The sequence below is a fragment of the Argiope bruennichi genome, chromosome 5 (assembly GCF_947563725.1).
Source record: "Argiope bruennichi chromosome 5, qqArgBrue1.1, whole genome shotgun sequence".
Taxonomy (NCBI): Eukaryota; Metazoa; Arthropoda; class Arachnida; order Araneae; family Araneidae; genus Argiope; species Argiope bruennichi.
In genome coordinates, this window is record NC_079155.1 from 104,554,133 (window position 1) to 104,575,018 (window position 20,886).

Genomic DNA, 20,886 nt, shown 5'->3' on the forward strand with positions numbered 1-20,886 from the left:
TATATGCGTATAACGCTTTACCCTTATTATCTTGTAAACAGGAAAACTAAAGTAATTTTTGCAATTTTATTTGAATTTTAACTGGCTTGGAAAATGTTGTTAGAAATGTAAAAAACTCAAACGAGTTCTTAAATGGCTCATTCAGCACAAAGGGAATGGAAAATGATGGGGGTTAAATTTTCATTTCGCTATAACAGTCTTAATATTGAAGATAGAAAAATAAAGCCAATTATCCCAATTAGTGCCTTATTAAAACGAACAACTCTGGCAATATCTTAGAAGTTAGGGGCTGAAAAGTGATTTTCAATCCTTAATTTTCTCTGTAACTAACATCAAAAATTTATCTTGCCAGATAGTAACTTAAATGTAAAGAAATCTACCTTTGCCTTCCAGCTTGCAGAGAAGATGTTTTTAAGTTATTGCGAAATACCCCCCCCCCCAAAAAAAAACATACCTTGCTTTAGTTGATAAAAGACGGATTTTCTTCATTTGACCATGTATCAAATGACCATCACTGTTTTCAATTTGTAGAATACATTGGTTGGCATACGTTGGTAAGGAGGTCGCTTTTCCGCATTTTTTTGTGATTGCTGTCAAGTTGGTCACTACTTTTGTATTCTTCCAATCTGTAAGCTATGGAAACTTAAAAAATAAAATAAAGGGCACAAAAAATTGGTTGGTCACCCAAAAAACGATATAAAGTTTTATTATTGCATGAGTAAAGCGTTACTTATAGGTATTGCGAAAGGATATTGACGAAAATCTTATTATAGGTGGTATATCTAAATATTCAAGAAGTATAAGAAAGCTCAGTAATTACCAAACGAAACTGGTAAAAGCAGATGAAGATATACCAAATGATGAAATAATTATTAAAAAACGATGCCTATGTGATGGAAGAAAAATATATGGAAGCATAAAAGGTGAAATGATACCATTGAAGTTAAGTGTGAAAATAATTTAATGCAAATTACAGGAATATGATCTAAACGCAAGAATTCTACGAACAAAAAGCCATTTTAAATTCCGAAACGAAAACTGCCAAGATTAGGCAAGGCAAATTCCCATGTAAATTGGTAAAGGGAAAAAGGTTTGGAGTCATTTGGAGTAATGAGACCAAAATTTCACTATCTGATAGAGATGGTATAAAATATGTTAGAAGAATAGGAGATATTTCCATCCTGGTTGCATTAACATAATTCCAAAAATTAATTTTATGATATAGCGTTTTATGACAGCAATAAGTATGAGTATGACTATGATTAATAAAAATTTTACAAAGAAAGTAAATTCCCATAATAACACAAATGAAATACTCGTTCCAAAACTTCTACTTCCCTTATGTAATCTTTTCCTAAGATAACGAAGAATTTATATTTCAACAAAATTCAACTCCATGTCATGTTACCGCTATATGTAAAAACTAGTTTTAAAGCAAGCGTATTTTACTACAGAAATGATCTGCGAATAACCCAGACTTTATCCTAATCGGAAATGGAACTGGCAAAAAAAAAAAAAAAAAAAAAAAAAAAAAAGAAGGGGAAAAAATACTTTGTTAAACAGAAGCGATTCCAAAATAAAACCCAATAAATTGAAACAATAATAGAATCAGGATATTACCCTAACAGCTAAGAAACTAAAAGCATGTGTAAATTCTATGAAGAGGCGTTGTATGGTGCAATTAATGCTAAAGTTTACCCAACTAATTAACAATTTTCATAAATGAGAATTTTTGTATATATCATAATTTCCATGTGTTTTTTTTCCTTTCCTTTTAATTGCTTTTTCAATACAAATAGCATTATAAAAATTTTATTAAATATTATGTTTAACTACATTTAAAAGGGTATATTATTTTACTGTATTTCTGTTAGTACAATTGCTTTTATGAGTCATCAAATCTCAAAAATATTTTTTTCCAAAATGTTCCCAGTTTATTTTTTTATTTTAATTAACACAATTTAAAAATTTCTGTCTATTTTTGCATATTTTTAACGATTTATACTTAAATTCAAACTTAACAGAACTGAATGCTCTTATTAATAAATATGTCAATTTACATATAATAAATAATATAAAAAAAATTTAAGTCAATTCCTACTTTCACAAGAATTGAACTCGCATTCTTCACCTTCACGTGAAAAATACTGAAATCCTTGCATTTTACCGATTGAGCTACTACCTGTTGATTTCAATGTTCATTACAAACTGCTAAAACTTTATTTAAAGTATTAAAAATTAATTAAATTTAATAATGAATGAACTTATATCTGAAAAACTGTATTAACATCAAGTGTCATCCACTACAATTTAAAAAAAAAATGTATTTGAACTTGAGTGGATGAATGAAAAGTATTTTATTAACGATTGAAAATTTGAACAAGATATATAAATATATAGATGGAGAGTGCGAACCAATAGTTGGAATTGAATAATCCATAAATGGATATTTTTAATTATATGTTTAGAAGCTAAATATTAGAAAGGGTTCTTAAGAACGTGCATCTATCAGAAAAGTCAAAACTTAAACTACAAATCGACAATTAGAACTTAATTTTTTAAAATTCTGAATCTGATTGTCAGCTTCAATTTAAATAGAGCAGAGTTTTCAGAAAATTTGATTAATTATTGAAATTATTCTGTAAAAAAATTTGATTTATCAACATATATAAAAAAAGGATTGAAATCAGTTAGTTCCTTTTTCTTTTAAAAACTAGGCAATGGTTTGATATAAATACCTAAATTTCTTTCTTTTTTTTTTTTTTTTTTACCAAACAAAAAAGATTTTGTAAATTTTTTTTCTGTTCGCAAATAATTTTTTTTCCGATTTTAGGGTTACATACATGTAAATGAAAATTTTAATAAACAAATACCAACATAAGAAAATTAAATATTTTTTATACACTTATTTTTGTTCTTTCTTTAACACAAGTCTTGTCATGGGTTTTTTTTTAAAGACTTTTCCAATCAAAGTAAACTTGTGTCATATTTCTATGGGAAATGACATAACTTTTTTTTTGATAAAGGAAATCTGATGCTTCGAAATAATAATACCCTTTAACCGAAAAAGTGAAAATAATAGTCATAAAAAAAGAAAGAAAGAGAGAAAGAAAGTCAGAAAAAATATACTTTCTTAAATGTATGCTAAGCTGTTCATCTTCATACCTTATCTAAAAAATGGAAACTATACTTTCTTTTTCATTCTGTGTTTCTGAGAGGTAAATTTTTTCTCTTTAACTTACTCTTAAAAAAAAAAAATGGGACTTTTTGCACGAAATATTTCACTCGTTTTGCACGAAACAACTCAGAAGGGTAAACACAGTTCCTTATTTTAAATCCAAAAATGCATGCCAGAGAAACTTTTTACCTCACTGTGAAAAGAGATTCCTTTCCCCTTTTTTGTATTTTTGTGATTAATTAAAAAGGTATACCGCATAAAAAGAATAGCAAGGTGGAAAGGAAAGAGGGGGGGGGGGAGTACGGACTGAAAGGGATAAGCACTTGAAGGAAGGTAGGAGAGATGGCGTTGAATGATGGAGACGTTTAGAAGACTTGGAATGAAACTGGTATATGTCAGGTTGAATGTGCTTTGACAATGTAGGATGACTGGCTATTTTTAGAAACATTTCAAGATCACGTGATTTAGGTCATGTTTCTTAATGTAATTTATTTTTTCTCTACTGGCAGAATCTATCCCCTTATTTGAAGAATGAAATCAACGGAGGTGGTTTCCCCAAAACTTTCTCGCATACTCTCTAATAAACTTGCCATGCGAGAGAACGTCTTCCATGGTACTGACGTACAATGGTTACGAAATATTAACTTTTGTCGTGAATTTAGTATTTTTACAGAAACTATCGTCAATCTTGGCGAGTTATTTGGCGATGGATCCCTGGCATTTTAAATAGTATCTAAAAATAGAATTTATGTTTTAAACACCGATACGGTTGAAATAAAGATTTGATAGAAATCTGCACTTGTAGTCACAAAATCCCACACAAAATTTGATTTATTTAAATGTTTCTGTTTGTGAATTAGCGCATTTACGTGTTTCTCTAAAGACATACCGACAAACGGTCAACCCCTCTTTGGATTTGGCTCAAACTGCGACAGGTTTCTACACTATATATGTTAAATCAGTGAATCGAATATTATCAATATAATAATAGTTACCATGATAAATTATATGCAAACAGCCGGACAGGTGGACTTCCTCTGAGCGGATTTTGCTGAAAAATTAGACAGAAATCTACAAATTTGATTTACTGACCGTATACTAAATTTTAGCAATTTCAAGTCGTTTTGAATTATCTTTGTCACAGACAGACGGACATTTTCCAAAAATGAGTTTTTCAAACGTGGAGATTCATCAAAATTTCGAGTACAAATTTTTGGATGATTATTATACTTTTTTTAAACTAGGTATATGATAAAGTAAAAATGCTGTAATGTGATATCATTAGGACTTAACATCTGTCCCAGACCTATCTGTCTATCTTCTAATAATACTGTATGTACTAATCTATTATATTAATTGCAATGTAAGGAAGACAAAAATTGATATCCGCATTGACAATAAAGAGAAGCAAAAGCTCTAAATATTTAATGACTCTCAGATTGTTCGGAGTAATGAATCCAATCACCATTTATAGTTTTTCAAGATTCTGTAATAATTTCAGAATCCCCACAATTTCAAAAATTTTGTTTCTTTTAGAGTTTCATTAACAACATCGAATCAGGTACATTTTCAAAGGCAACTGTAAAAGCAAATGACATCTCTTCCCAACAGGAGGAGACCAGCTGTCCAAATGCTTATAACGCATCTGAACTGTATTTTTGATTTAAGGAAATGCAATAAAACATTAAACTAAGGTAATTAATTTTTAGTTCATTTTCCAGCAGCTCTATGTATCAACATCATGACCAATCGAATTCACAGAAGTACATTTTATTGTTGATTGTGGCAAAATTTTAAAGCAGCAATGTGATGCATAGAAATATATATAAAGAAATTTTTAAATAAATTTCACGCTAATTATCATTTTGCTCTGCGTCAATATAGTAATGGTACTCCAATGTTGTCTCGTTTGATTTGCTCTTCCTAATTCCTATAATTCCATAGCTATTGCACATGGTACGATTCATTTTAATATAATAACGATAGTTATGGGCAATTGTAAACCATGATGAGAACATAAGAAAAACCTAAAATGCACATCATTATGCCCATTTATCATTATCATTATAATCCCTCATTATTCATACCAATATGTCGAAAAAATTCATCTGAATGCACTGTTGCTATATTTCAAAATAATTTATATTAAAGGTAAATAATTAGCAATAAAATTCAATAAGGAATATCATTTCTTGATTGGAGACAAAGTGTATCAGAATGGGCTTTAAAATTTCCTTGAATAAAATTATAAATGCGCAAAAATAACTGATACATTTCAACATTTTCATTTATATCATAATATATTTACTGGTGGGGATAGCCTGGTTGGTAGGACGTTGGGTTCGCATCTTTTGGGTTGCGCCTTCGAATCCCGCCGGCCCCTAGTGTGTGTGGTGGCTGGAGCACGTATAAATCTGTCGTGATTACAATGTCCTCCATAGCTAGAGTAGTTCCACTGGGGGTACTTGAACAGGGGTGATCGTTCTCTGATTCAGGTCCAAATTACGATCTGCGCATGAGTAAATGAGATGCAAGAATCAAGTCCTCCCTGTAAAAATGATTTTGGCGTTTGTGTAGTGAAGTCGTACTCTTTGCCCTAGCTGTCGCTATCTAAAAAAAAATTCCCTTGCCTTTTAAAATAATGTGACTTTTTTTTATCCTTGCAGGTGTTCCTATTTAAAATTGTAAGATAGTATCCATATGTAATATCGAGAGTGCTAGCTTTACCTAAGAATTTTTTTTATCACTATTTAAATTTTTTTCTCTCTATAACTTTCAACAACTGTTTTTACTAACACTGTTCCAAACGAAGTAATTCTCTAGATAAGTTTAAAAAAAGGCAATATTTTTGTTTGCATATTTTTTGTTGGGTTCTTTTTAGCAATGCTACTTATTACAAAGGTTTTTATGACAAAGCCCATGTGAACAGGACAAGTATATTATAATTTTGATTAGATTTGAACCGATAAATACAAGTATTATGTTGTAGGGAATGTTACCCGTCACAATGATTCTTAAGAGAAAGCTCAGTTCTTGTTGTGAACACAATAATTAGGGTAATTTTGATTGAATTGGAGCAGGACAAGTATATTATAATTTTGATTAGATTTGAACCGATAAATACAAGTATTATGTTGTAGGGAATGTTACCCGTCACAATGATTCTTAAGAGAAAGCTCAGTTCTTGTTGTGAACACAACAATTAGGGTAATTTTGATTGAATTGGAGCAGGTGAGTGACATGCTGTAGGAAATATTATGACAATAATTCTTTTGTCGAAGTTGAACCTAGGTGGCAGGTGAATAACGTAATCTATTTTATAGACTGGCAATCCAACTTAAACAAGTTGGAAAATGGTGGAATGAAATTTTCCTTTCCCCACACTTAATTTCTGATTGAATACAAAAAACATAATTTTAAATTAGGTAAATTATTGACTCGTGATATCGATAAGAAAACTTTTGTTAAGAAAGTTTATCGATACTTGTAATCGCTTAGTAATTAGATGCTGAAATGCGATACGGAAAGCTAACTTCGTCTGTTTGTAAATCTAAATATGCAATACCTCTCTGTAAAGTTGACATCAGTTGCTTTCTTTTCTACCTTCTTTCATCTTCATAGATCCCGTCTGTCAAACTGAAAGAGGAAATGAAAGACTAGGTGAGTGAATGTGATATTTTCTTTTCCTAATATTAATGAACTCAAGGCATGTAATCTTCGCCTTCCAGTTCGCTGACATGATTTGTAATCTTTCAAACAATTTTAAATAATTTTGATAAAGCAATTATTTCGCTGAGCTTTCAATCGCGTAATTGTTTACATACTTATATTACAGTTTCTGAGAATAAAGTCAATTATACGAAATCGAGATTATTTATTTTCATTTTCGTCGACTTCCTGTTTAAGTGTTCATGATCGGTTTTATTTACAGTTTTTCAAACCACAAAATTCGCTGAAGAGATTACATAAATGAAAGAAAATGTTGTTTGTTTTCTTATTTTTAAAGAATTTTAAAGAATTTATTTTGTATTTGGAAAAGAAAATAATACCAGCGATTTTTTCATCTAATATTTCATAATCTCACTACTAATAGAATTGCTCTTTTACCATATTGTGTGTCACTTTATAGCTTATGGTTTGACCATTCTTGCATTAAAATGCTATTAAGAGCGATTTTGATGGTGAGCATTAGAATATGGATTGAAAAATAAGGTAAGCCCTGTTTTTGTGAATTTAACAGATTTTTTTTTTAACTTTCTTCATTTCTGAAATTTGGTTTGATCCATGATTACATATAATAGAAGTACATGGATTATTTTTAAAGCTGTGAGATGTAAATCTTACAAAATGCTACTTCATACATCTGGAATGTTAGCTTAATATTCTTTATCAGTTGAAGCGCATGGAAAGAACGAAACAACTGCAAAAAAAAGTTAATGGAAAAAGAATGCATGTGAAATTAAAAAATAAATGCATAAAATCAAAAATAAAGAATTCGCTTCAAGTCGTTTGGCAATCGTATTAATACGAATTCCAATAAAATAAATAGGAATAAAAATAAAACATGGATAGATAAATATATAAAATCAAATTAATATAAAAGTTAATAATAAAAACTTAAAAGTATACAGAAAGATCACCAAAACAGTATGTACATAAAATTTAAAAGAACATAAAAACAAAACAAAAAGAACATATGAGCAAAACATGGAGTATCAAAAATTACTGAAAAAAATACGTAACATATTAAAAAAAAATAATATAAAAAGTAAGAAAAACAAATAATAGTATGCAAATAGAACAATAACAGCATTAAAACCAGAGAAAGTGGTTGATGGCTCCTTGAAATTTCCACATGAATTCTCGTAAAAATGTCTCATTTCCCATCATTCACATAAAACTGTAGAAAGCCATGACATTTATATTCACATAAAACTGACTATGAAAGTCATGACATTTATATTCACATAAAACTGACTATGAAAGCCATGACATTTATATTCACATAAAACTCACTATGAAAACTATGACATTTATATTCACATAAAACTGACTATGAAAGCCATGGCGTTTATATTCTGATGTACTCTGATGATGATTAGGTGTGTGCCGAAAGTGGCGTTACACAGGTAAAAAGCTCGTAATTCTATAAAAAAAAAGTAGAATTTAAATAGTTGTTAGAGGACTTGCCACTCAAAAAAAAAATCTTTCATACGCATGTGTACATGGCATTGGTAAACGATAATTACGAAATACAGATCTTTTGAGTGAATCTGGCATTCTTACAGACTCTATCGCTAGAATATGTATTTTTGACATCTTTCTCTCCCCCCCCCCCGATAAACACTAAAATTTGATACAAAACTACAGTTATAGTCACAAAACGTACCGAATTTCTTTGGTTTAATTCATCGCGCTTATGAGTTATTGAGTTTACATGTTTGTAAAATCAGAGACCGAGAGACGTTCGATCTATTGTCAGACTTGGTTTCAAATTTGATACATATCTACGCTTTAGATGTTAAATTTGTGAAGCAATTTTTATTCATTTAGCTTTCTCTTTTTTATAGTTCTCCACTTGTACTCGAACAACTAGACAGGCAGATATTTTGTAAATGAATTTAGCTCAAAATTTGATGAAAATCTACAAATTTGGTGATAAATCTATGTGCTGAATTTCCTATCTCTAAATCAAAACGATTTTGAATTATCATATTCATAGACAGATAGACATCAAACCAAAACTCGGAGAAGTCTGAAACGTGGAAATTCATTGATATCTCGAATTCGTTTTTTTTTTTTTTTTTTTGACGATTATAATATTTCCTCTATACTTTATGTACGAGAAAGTATGAGTAGAAAAATGTGGAAATGACAAGTTTTCTAAATAAACTTAACTACTGGATGTTACAATGTGTATGGTGAGCAATATTATGTATTTTTGGTCCGTGAGAAAGTTGCCACTTTCAGAAACCAAACCAGGTTGAATAGCAGCTCTGGTTTCTTCAGGTGCCAAGAGGATATGTGAAAACACCGGAAACACCATAGTGCAGTATCACTCAACTTTCGCTCTCTAAATATGGGGCGCGGAGCAGCCTTTTATTATTTGATTTCGGTGCTGCTTTTTGAAAGTTGAAGACAGAAATCATTGGATCAGAGATCCTGTTGAAGAATATTACTGAAGGAAACTGAAAGTATCATGAAATGACGAAACCTATTAAATGAATTATCATATGATGATCTCATCTTTTTTAAGAGTAAATGTTCGGCATTGCCAAACCTGCACTGTGACATTTCATTTGATTTTTTATAGACTTTCATCTGAAATGATATGTTTGAATCCAGATAAACCCCCCCCCCCCCAATGAGGAAACAAAACATTTGTCGAAAATCCCCTGAGATTTTTTAAAAATTATTATTTTTAATCTTAATTTCGTGTTTTTGAGTTCTTATATTAGGATAGCTAAATAATAACAATAAAATATTATTTTTCTTTATAATTAATAGATTTTTAACTATTTTTATTTTAATCTTTATTAATTATTGATATATACATATATAAAACATATAAGTATACATATATATGATTTTTTTATTTGCATATTTAATTAGTAAGCCACAATATATTATTTTTCACAAAAGTGGTTCGCACTGCCTAAACGATTGGCAACTTCTGCCATTGTGAATTGCGTCTGACAAGAAATCAGGCTTTACAATGTTAAAGTCTTGAATTGACCAAGTTGAAACTAAAATATTCAGCAAAATTGTCCATGACCAAAAAGGACATACAAATCTCTTTATGAATCTCGCTTTTCATATTAAATTATTTTGAAATCTAAAATGTATTACAAAGGAAACGGCAGTTAAACTTTATGGGAATTGGAGTAACTGGTTGTAAACCGCCAGCTTAAAACTTTATTGGAAGATTTAGCAGTAGGAAATAAAAAAGCAGAATTGTTGCATCGCAATTTTTGCAATTGGATTTATTGACTCATCCCGCTTTAAATGCGAATGCACTTCCATTTAAAGAAGTCGTTCGGTTTTCTGAAAAATAGATACTATCATTCTAAAGGTTCCCTCTTAATAGCATTCTGTGTTGATTCCGGTTTAATTGGAATGGGTTTTCGCTGTTCCCCCGCTTTTTCAATTTGCATTTCCTTTTGCTTTGTCTCAGAATGGATTTGCATAACACTCGAGGTCCCCTCTTTTTCCTTCAACCACTTTTTTTCATTCTCCCCTCCCTCATATCTCTTTTCTTTTCTTTTTAGTTTTCACTAAAGAGAAATATAACTTTTTTCTTTCACTTTCTATCTCGACCATTCATTTAAATGGAAAAAAAGGGGGGAGGGGTGTATTCTGTCAGCCCGCGTGCATAACCCTAAAAATCTTAGTGTAACCAATGTGGTTTTTACAGACTCTGAGATCGAGAATATTTTTATTAAAAGAATGAAGAAACGAAAAGAAAAAAGGTTTCATTTAATAAGTTTATCTATTGTTCCCAGAGGTAAAAATTAATTGGAGATTGGAATAAAGGATTAAATATTCAGAACTAGCTATTTACATTAAAAAAAATTGATTCCAGAATTCCAAATCTTTTGTTCAGATGAAGGCAAAGAAAAAAAGTTTTTAGGGAAAAAGAATGAAAATGAAAATGGCGCTGGTAGTAATGATAATAGAAAAGGCAAACTGCAACAATGATTGAATGTGGAGGTTTTTTTTTTAAAGTTATTTCATTAGTTTGGTTATGGATTTGTGTTCTTAAAAGTTTTTAGTTTAAACTGATGATTACGAATTTCACTAAATTTTTGTTTTAGTTTTTTTTTTAGAAAAAGAGAAGAAATTCCCATTGGAATAGTGATCAGACTTCGGAAATGATATATTCATTGAATTAACAAACTCTAAGTCATAAAAATGATTTTTTTTTAATCTGAAAAGAAGTAACTATCTAAATAGAAGAATGAAAAGATATTTTATAATGAGCTTTGTTAGTACATTATTAAAAAAAACATTTAAGACAATGTTAAAAAAATGGCAAACGAAAAAGATTCATTTTATTTTAGAAGTATCTTTTGTTTAATACATCGGCATGCTATAATTTTTTAACGGAAATTGGATGTTTGAATCTCAGTATAGACAGAGGCAGTTCCAATTGACAATACATAGAAAACAATAAAGCAAATTCGGTTTGGCCGGTTTTTCCCAGTGACTTTTACCATCTATTCAAAATGCAGAATCAATGATTTTTAATGCACTTCACAAGAGTCAGCGATTTTTTAAAAAATTATTCCATTGCAAACGACGATATTTATTTATCGCATTGCAGTCGACGATTACTTATTTTTTACATTGCAATAAGTGTTTTTCAATTATTGTAAAACGAGAACACAAAAAATCTTCTTTACAAGTTATAAAACACCTTGTCATTCGTTTGATCCTCACTTTTTCTATATTTTGCTTCCACATTCACGAAAAGCGTAACAGTTTCAAATGAATGTAAATGATAGCCTCTCCAGAGGTTAGTGAAGGGTAGAATCATTTGTTGTTGTTGTTTACAATTTCACTTGCAATGGACAAGTTCGCTGAGTCAGCAATTTTAAGCGAAGGGAGCATCTCTTGTTTCAATAGAGCCAACTAGAGCCAAGGGTACGTCTTACCTACTCACACATCACATTCGCTTGCACAACCCTTTTTTACATTCACACATAGAACAGAAGAAGAACAACCATGTCCGAACCAGGACTCGAATCCAGGGCGCCCAGGTCACGGGGAAGACGCACTACCCCTATGCCAGAACGCCGGCAGAATCATTTCTAAATCGCATGTGTGCTTGGGTTTACTGAAGTGCACGTGCTTTTTATACTGTCTTTCTAATATTCGCCGATTTCAATATATTTCAAATAAAATTACAAATATAATTTTTTTCTGTAAATGCCTCTACAATAAAAAAAAAGCATTTAATGCTTTTTGGCCAGGGTTTTATATATTTGAATATTAACCAGAATAGATACATTGTTTATAGCTTCCTACATCATTAATGTAAACCCCAATTATTCGAACTAAAATGTAGTGGGAAGCCTTTCGGGATAACAGATGTTTTGGTTTAGCCAAGAACATTAATTATTATTTTGTATCTAATTAGAGTGTGTAATTCTAATGTATTTTTAGTATAAAATGAATTCAAAACTCTCTTTGTTGTTTACGCTTAAGTAATGTATTAAATTTAAAACTAACTTTTAAAATTACATTGATGATGATGTCGTGTCCACGTTACCACGGAAAGGGGGTGCAGTAGCTTCTGAGGGTACAGACCCCTGAGCACCCGAGGGCAGAAGTCTGACTTCTAGCTCATATGAAGAAGAAACACGCACACACTCGCTTGCACAACCCCTTTTTATAGGGGGGTGGGGGCACATTCACACACCTCACAGATGGAACATAGATGAAGAACAGCCATGCCCAAACCGGGATTCGAAGCCGGGACGCCCAGATCACGGGGAAGATGAGCTACCCCTATGCCAGGACGTCTGCCAAATTACAGTATATACATCAATATAGCATTATTGTTTCTCTTTACATCATCCATCCTGATGCATAAAGCCAAATAACCGCACGTCATTTAATCCAGTTCAACACCGGCTCTTGAGTACATTCGTAATTCGGTCAATCAACAACACTTCTTTTCTATAACCATGTAGCCAAGGTGCCCCTTAATCTTCGTCTCTTCCTTTTTCCATCCTACGCCTATGCCAGCGCAATTTTTGTATTATCATTTGGAACCAATCTTAATGTATGTCCAATCCTTATTCAGAGCAGTTTTCAATTCTGGCGAAAATAAGTATGGCAAAAGTTTTATTATTCAGTTCGATATTTTAAATTGCATTTGGCCAATATATTTCCAGAATCTTCCTGAGACAAGTAAGGTTTGGAAGGTATTTAATTTATGTTTTTCGGACTGACTTAGTAAGTTTCCAAACTTCACTACTTCAAAGAAAAATTGACATAAATGCTACATTAAGCATATGCGATGTGATTTTATTGCTTATATTTGAGACTAGAATCTATGCATTGTTCTGAATGAATGATGCGCTTTTCTAATTCTAATTTTTATCTCTTCATCTATGCTTCCAATTTTATCTACTGTAACTCCAATCTATGAAAAAGGCAGTCTCTTCTATTTTATTTTGAAGCGTTTTGGATAAAGATTTTTTTTTTCTGTATAAGCCATAGACATCTATTGCTATTTCATGTCTAATCGGAATATGAAATTCCGAAATACCTTTAAAAGAATTCAAAACTCTTTTTGCGAGCTACACTTATGTTCTTTATTAAAGTTAAAATAACATCATTATAATAACAGTAGATATATCAATATGTGTTTAGTAATAATTTATATCACATGAATTACTTATTTAGAAAAAACTCACTAATTCTTGTTTGCTTTTTGCGTTCTTCCCAACGCTTTCGAGTATTGATTAGTATCCTTTGTTTCAATATCCTAAGAAAACCACTTTTTGAGGATTCTATCCCACTAAGGGATAAGGAAGGTTTAGTGTTAGTTTAGTTTAGTTATATTAACGTCCCGTTTTTAAAGCAACACTAGGGCTATTTTGGGATGGACCTCGTAATTTTGAACCACGGTCAGATGACGAGGACGGCACCTGAGCTGGCACCTCCCTCTCCACTCTGCACCACACTAGCGGGAGGACGTTTGGCCCGGACGGTTTAACGTGCACCGGACCCGCTTGCACGACGGTTCTTCGGTGGAATTGGGTCTCGAACCTGAAATCCTCCGGGGGATAAGGAAGGATGCGCGCATTGTCGGAATTTATTTACTTATTCTTAATTGTAGACATCTCCTCCTTTTACCTTTCCTCTCACTGCTATTTTCCCGCCCGCCAGCCAAACGTCCCGCCATCTTTTCATTAGAGGTACTGGAATGCAATGCAATTCACCATTGCATTATTTTATAGATTTTAAGGCAACCGAAATGAACAATTATTCATATTTCTAGTTTCTGTATTGCGTTTAAAAAATATTAATTTACATTATACAATAAGCTATAGCAGTGTAATGGTTAGTTTTAATTTTCACATTAAAACACAAAGCATTTAAATATTTTTGTTGGTTTTTGAGAAACATAATACACAGCATAATTCGCGTCTCTTGGATTTGTAATTTCATAAGCATTTTGAATTAACAATATTGATCTGATAATTTTGGTCTGCTGAATGTAATTCTTTTAATGCCGAACGAAAGTATTTTACCTTTGCGAGGAATGCTAACCCAATTTGACGAATTTGCTAGGGTTTGGGATAAAGTTAATAATTTTTTTTTTTTTTTTTTTGCAAAATTAAAAATGAAACATATTACGAAACAATTGAAGCCCAATCTTACTTCAATATTTTTTTGAAATGTAAAGTGCCCTCACGTACCTAACGATATATCGTCGTAGCCATTTTCTCCAAGTGTTGCGAAAAAATAACATGTCGTGTCGGCACTAAAAGGGTTAAAGTTTTTTCGAACCTTTTTTTCTTTTTCTTTATTCATTTCTGGAGTGTTAAAGCTTTGTTCACTACAGAACCTCTGCTCATCCCTCGTATTTCAAAAGTTTATCTTCAGTACTTCCGGCTTAATACTCCTATTCATATATTTTTTTTCTTTTACATTATTTAAATCCGAAATTTTTAGGATTGAAATTCTATCGACCCATTTCAGTTTTTTTTCAGAGCAATTCCTGAAATACAAATTACGTTTCAATTTTTAATATTTCCAATTCACCCAAACTACTGTAAAGATCCGTTCAAAACTCAAAAGCCAGGAAGAGGCTATACGTTCCCGCCTAGAAATCTAAAGTGACAAAACTCGTTGCAGGCACCTAGTGGAAAAACAAATTAAACCAGGCGCAATCTGGGACAAAGCAAATTATTTCTCTACCCCCCCCCCTCCCTCGCCCTTCTAAGCTCGTTCTACCAAATAGTATCAAATTCATAAGCACAATGAGAGCGAGATATCAATCCATTCTGATAGAAACGCGAGATTGGATTTTTCCAACCTCTGCCCCACCCTCTCGTCTGAAGACGGTGCTGCTAAGTAAAATAAATACAAAACTTGGAGGGGGGAGATAAAAAAAAAGAAAAAGCATGAAAAGCTAAAGAAGAAATATCATTTCCTGTACTCCCCAAAACTTTCCGGTAAAAGCAAAAACGTAGGTAGTGGAAGGCCTTTGGTGCAAGACAGCCTTGGGAAGAGGCTCGTAATACTTTCCAGAATATTCCATCACCCCCTTCTTTCTCTTCCCGCGTCGAGAAGTAGTCAGCCCTCCACCCCAAAACAGAGTTATCGCCGGAAATTTCCCACCTACCCCTCTCCCATCCTCTCAAGCCACGCTAACTGGAGCAAACAGAATTTGAGATATGTGTATGCCGAAGTGCCCTTCTTTTTCTTGGAGCGCATAAATATTGGGGCGCGTAGCAGATGATGTTTTTAGGCGCATCCGGTTCAGCCGGTACCTCTGGCTCTCCTGCATCATCATTGCAATTGGTCATGGACAGTGTCGTGGCTAAGCTAGAAATCAAACATCTTGACCTGATTACACGATAAACAGACAAAAGCAGTGACCGAACAGTTTTAATTTTTCCTTATTATTTAAGTTTTAATAATCTGATCCTTTTCCGATTGCTTGCCACATTTTTGGTAGATCTTCCAAATCCTGTAACAGATTCACTATGAAATATTTTTGATGTGTTTGTTTTCATGAATATATTTCATTTATTTTTCTCTATTTATTGCATATGTAGATAACATCTCAGTTCTGTGCACTTATAATCAGAATGATTAAATTTTCGTATTTTATACTCAGGTAATCTATATAGTATCTCAGATTCTATGCACTTATAATCAGAATGATTAAACTTTCGTATTTTATACTCAGGTAATCTATATAGCATCTCAGATTCTATGCACTTATAATCAGAATGGTTAGACATTCCTATTTTAAACTCAAGTAATCTAGATAGCACCTCAGTTCTATGTAATTTTAAGCAGAATGACTAAACTTTCAGATTTTAAACATCAGGTAATCTAGATAGCATCTCAATGCTATGCCCTTACAATCAGAATGATTAAACTTTCACATTTTAAACTCAGGTAATCTAGACAGCACCTCAATTCTATGCACTTATAATCAGAATGGTTAGACATTCGTATTTTAAACTCAAGTAATCTAGATAGCACCTCAGTTCTATGTAATTTTAAGCAGAATGACTAAACTTTCAGATTTTAAACATCAGGTAATCTAGATAGCATCTCAATGCTATGCCCTTACAATCAGAATGATTAAACTTTCACATTTTAAACTCAGGTAATCTAGACAGCACCTCAATTCTATGCACTTATAATCAGAATGGTTACACATTCGTATTTTAAACTCAAGTAATCTAGATAGCACCTCAGTTCTATGTAATTTTAAGCAGAATGACTAAACTTTCAGATTTTAAACATCAGGTAATCTAGATAGCATCTCAATGCTATGCCCTTACAATCAGAATGATTAAACTTTCACATTTTAAACTCAGGTAATCTAGACAGCACCTCAATTCTATGCACTTATAATCAGAATGATTTAATTTTGGTATTTTAAACTCAGGTAATTTTAATTAAAAGAAAGGAAGAGCAAAAACAAACCAATGGAAATGATCTCCCCACACCTCTCTCGTATACTCTTTCATGCACAGGTATTATCATTTCACTCCCTCATAAACAAGTGTGGTATTGTGGTAAAGTCATGAAAGCTGTTAATGCTCAGATTTTTATTTTCAAAGTCCTGCGCATAAGACTTTCGTATTTCGTAGTATACTACAGAAAAATGGGCATGCATTTTAGATGTCTTTTCTTCAATCAATCGAAACCAAAATTTGACACACAACTACAAATTTAATGGTAAGATCACATACCAAATTTCATTTATCTAAGCCATCAGATTTTTCAATTATTGCATTTACAGGCATGTGCAAATGCCGACTGTCAGACGGTTAATTCCGGAAAAATGTGGCTGAAAACTTGAAACGGATCTATACTTTAGATGCTAAATATATGCATCAGATATTATTCATCTTATATTCATCATCAGATATTATTCATTTTATATTTTGTGGTTATCGTATTCAACTGCTTTCAATCAAGCAAGCATGCTTTCTGTGTGAATGGATTTCATCAAAAATTTGGTTCCAAAATAATTTGGTAGAAATCTACAAACTGGGTGTAAAGGGACACATTCCAAATTTCATCCGCTTAGCTCAATACATTTTTCAGTAATCGCAGACATGATTCTAAATATATGTTTTTGAACTGTCAAGGTGACTTAGAAGTGAACATCCGTATCTAGTAATATCCAGTTTTGATATATCATAAAAGTATGTATCAAAATCTAGAATTCAAAAGTTTTTGACTTCAATACTTTCTGTTTTATACTTTTGACCAAAGAAAAAAAACATAAACATCTACGAAAAAATATTACTTTTATTTATGATTTCAGCAATTTTTATACCTTTGAGTAAAGTATGTCTTTAGCTACTGTCAACAAACAAACACAATCGCTTCGTCAACTATTTCATTATACCCAACGAAAAAGCGTTTTATATGCTCATTTTACCCCGCTTTCTGAAGCGGCACTCGAACACAGCCATTGGCCGTCCAAAATCATTTTTCCGTCTTCATAACATTTCACTTCACTTCAAAAAAGCAAAGAAAGAAGACGAACGCACGTTGCACCGTTTCTAATGCAATCTGTCCAATCTCATTTCAAAAGCTGCTTCCTCTCCGAAGAGGGGGGCGGATATCGATTTTTACCCCCCTCCTTTTCTCGAAGAGATAGAGAAAAAAAAAGTGCTTAGTGTTTTAAAAATACAGCAGAGGAAGAAACGAAGTCCCAAAACAATTGGTTTGCGCTTCGTAGATTGTTGATCATTCAAATACATTATTTGATTTGCCTGCCGTTCATTCTCGGAATATATATATTTCCCCGTGCAATCTTTCATGAAGTGCTCTAGCATCTCGAATGGTAGCTTTTTCTCTCTTTCCTTTTCTAACTTTTTTTTTTGCGATTTTTTTCACCCTTTTTTCATATATTCCTTTATTTTCCAAGGGACAATTTTTTTTTATATGTGCCCGTTACATGGTTTGTTCCCTCGGGCAAATTCTACGGACGAGTCGCTACCAAAAAACGGAATTTTATTGGCGAGGAAAATAATAGAGAGTGAATAAAAAATGATTTCTCTCTCTCTCTCTCTCTCTTTCTCCCTTTTCATTCATTCTTTTCAGTTATATTTTTTTCTAATACTTTATCGTTTGTCCTAATAAAACGGTTTCTCATCCCTTAAAAAATCTAAGTGGGGAAAAAGAGAAAATCTTGAATGAGAAAATTTCCTTTTATGATTTTTTTTTTGTTTTTGTTTTTTACTCCTTTTCTTGCATAGAAGAAAAATAGAAACAGCACTTCTAAAGCCTTTGTAGTACAAACTAAATCAGTAAATTTGTATGTTATATCAAGACTTTCTTAGACTCTTTATTGTTGACTTTTGAGATCATATTAAAAGCGATAACATAAAAGTAATTCATTGGGAAAGTTTTAAAGGATTGTTTATTGCTATGGTATTTGAAATATTTAGAAAATTTATAAATTTTTTCGCATTTAAAAGTTTTATCTACATCGGACTTTCTTAAATTTTTATTTTTTCAATTCTTCTAAGAGTGAAATCAATATATATGCTACCTTTTATGTGTATATTAACTGATTTGCTCCGTTAAAGTGTGGAATCAAGACTTTTTTGCATTTTAACTAGGTAATGTACATATTAGCGACTTCCGTATCGTTAAAATTCAAAAGTTTGTTTCTTGCATTTTCTTTCCCTACACCATCTTGGGCAGGGTTTCAAAAAATGTGACGGCAAATCTAAAAGTACCAAAAATAGGTGTGCATGTCACACAAGCCAATTGCTATTTAACTCAAAATGTCACTTCTTTAGATTGCACTAACAAGTAAGCATTATTTTATCATATATTTCGCAAATTTATTTCCTTAATTGTAATCAGATGTTACACCATTTGATTCTTTGTATTGAAGTTTTTCAATTGACTGATGATTGATTCCATCAATGATAATCAACGTTGTTGTTTGCATGATTATATTAACATGATTCTTTAGATGTCGAAAAATAAATAAATAACATTATATCAATTTCCTTAATTGCAATAATATTTTAAACCGTTTGATTCTTTGTATTGAAGTTTTTCAATTGATTGATGATTGATTCCATCAATGATAATCAACGTTGTTGTTTGCATGATTATATTAACATGATTCTTTAGATGTCGAAAAATAAATAAATAACATTATATCAATTTCCTTAATTGCAATAATATTTTAAACCGTTTGATTCTTTGTATTAAAGTTTTTCTATTAATTGATGATTGATTCCATCAATGATAATCAACGTTGTTGTTTGCATGATTATATTAACATGATTCTTTAGATGTCAAAAAATAAATAAATAACATTATATCAATTTCCTTAATTGCAATAATATTTTAAACCGTTTGATTCTTTGTATTGGAGTTTTTCAATTGATTGATGATTGATACTATCAACTAACGCGTTGATTGCTTGGCTGTCTTAACTTGATTCTTTAGATATCAAAAAATAAATAACATTATTTTAAGCGTACAGAAACGTTGCTGTTGTTCCAAAAAAGTTCTTATTTTCACTTTAACGAGTAACTAGTAGGTAATGTTCATATTAAGAATATTTAACAGATAATTTGCAGATAATCTAACTAATTTACATATTACCTAGTTAATTTGAGAAATGAAAAAATATTTCACACTTTAACGGATAACCCTAGTTAATGTGCAGATTAGTTAGCTAATCTGCAGTTTAACTGATTTTTGCGCTATAGTGGTAACATAAATGGTGATCGATTAGAGAATTTAATCTATTCGAAGACAGAATAATACGACAGAGTAATATTCTAACCGAGTAACATGAATCCATCATTTATACCAATCATCAATTTTCTACAAAAAGTGATGGGTTAATGAATATCGTTTGTTTGTTCAATATATGTAACGATCGTTTACCAATCATCAAATTGATGTAGAAAGTGATCAGTTAATGAGTATCATCATTTCGAAGGCAATGTTTATTATTTTAAACAATCATTTATCGATCATCAGTTTATTACGGAAAATTATTGGTTAATGGATATAGTCTATTTGAAGACAAGTCCATTACACAAAACGATCATTTACCGATCATCAGTTTGCTGTAGAAAGTGATTGGTATATGAATATTACCCATCTGAATCTTCATTTCTGAAAATAACCATTTACCTATCATCAATTTTCTACAGAAAGTGATCGGTTAATGAATAGCATTTGTTTGTTCAATATAAGAAATGATCTTTTATCGATCATTAGTTTGCTGTAGAAAGTGATCAATTAATGAATATAGCCAATTCGAAGGCAAATTTTATTATTCTAAACAATTATTTACTGATCATCAGTTTATTATATAAAATGATTGGTTAATGGATATAGTCTATTTGAAGACAATCCATTATACGAAACGATTATTTACCGATCATCAGTTTGCTGTAGAAAGTGATTGGTATATGAATATTACAGATCTGAATCTTCATTTCTGAAAATAACTA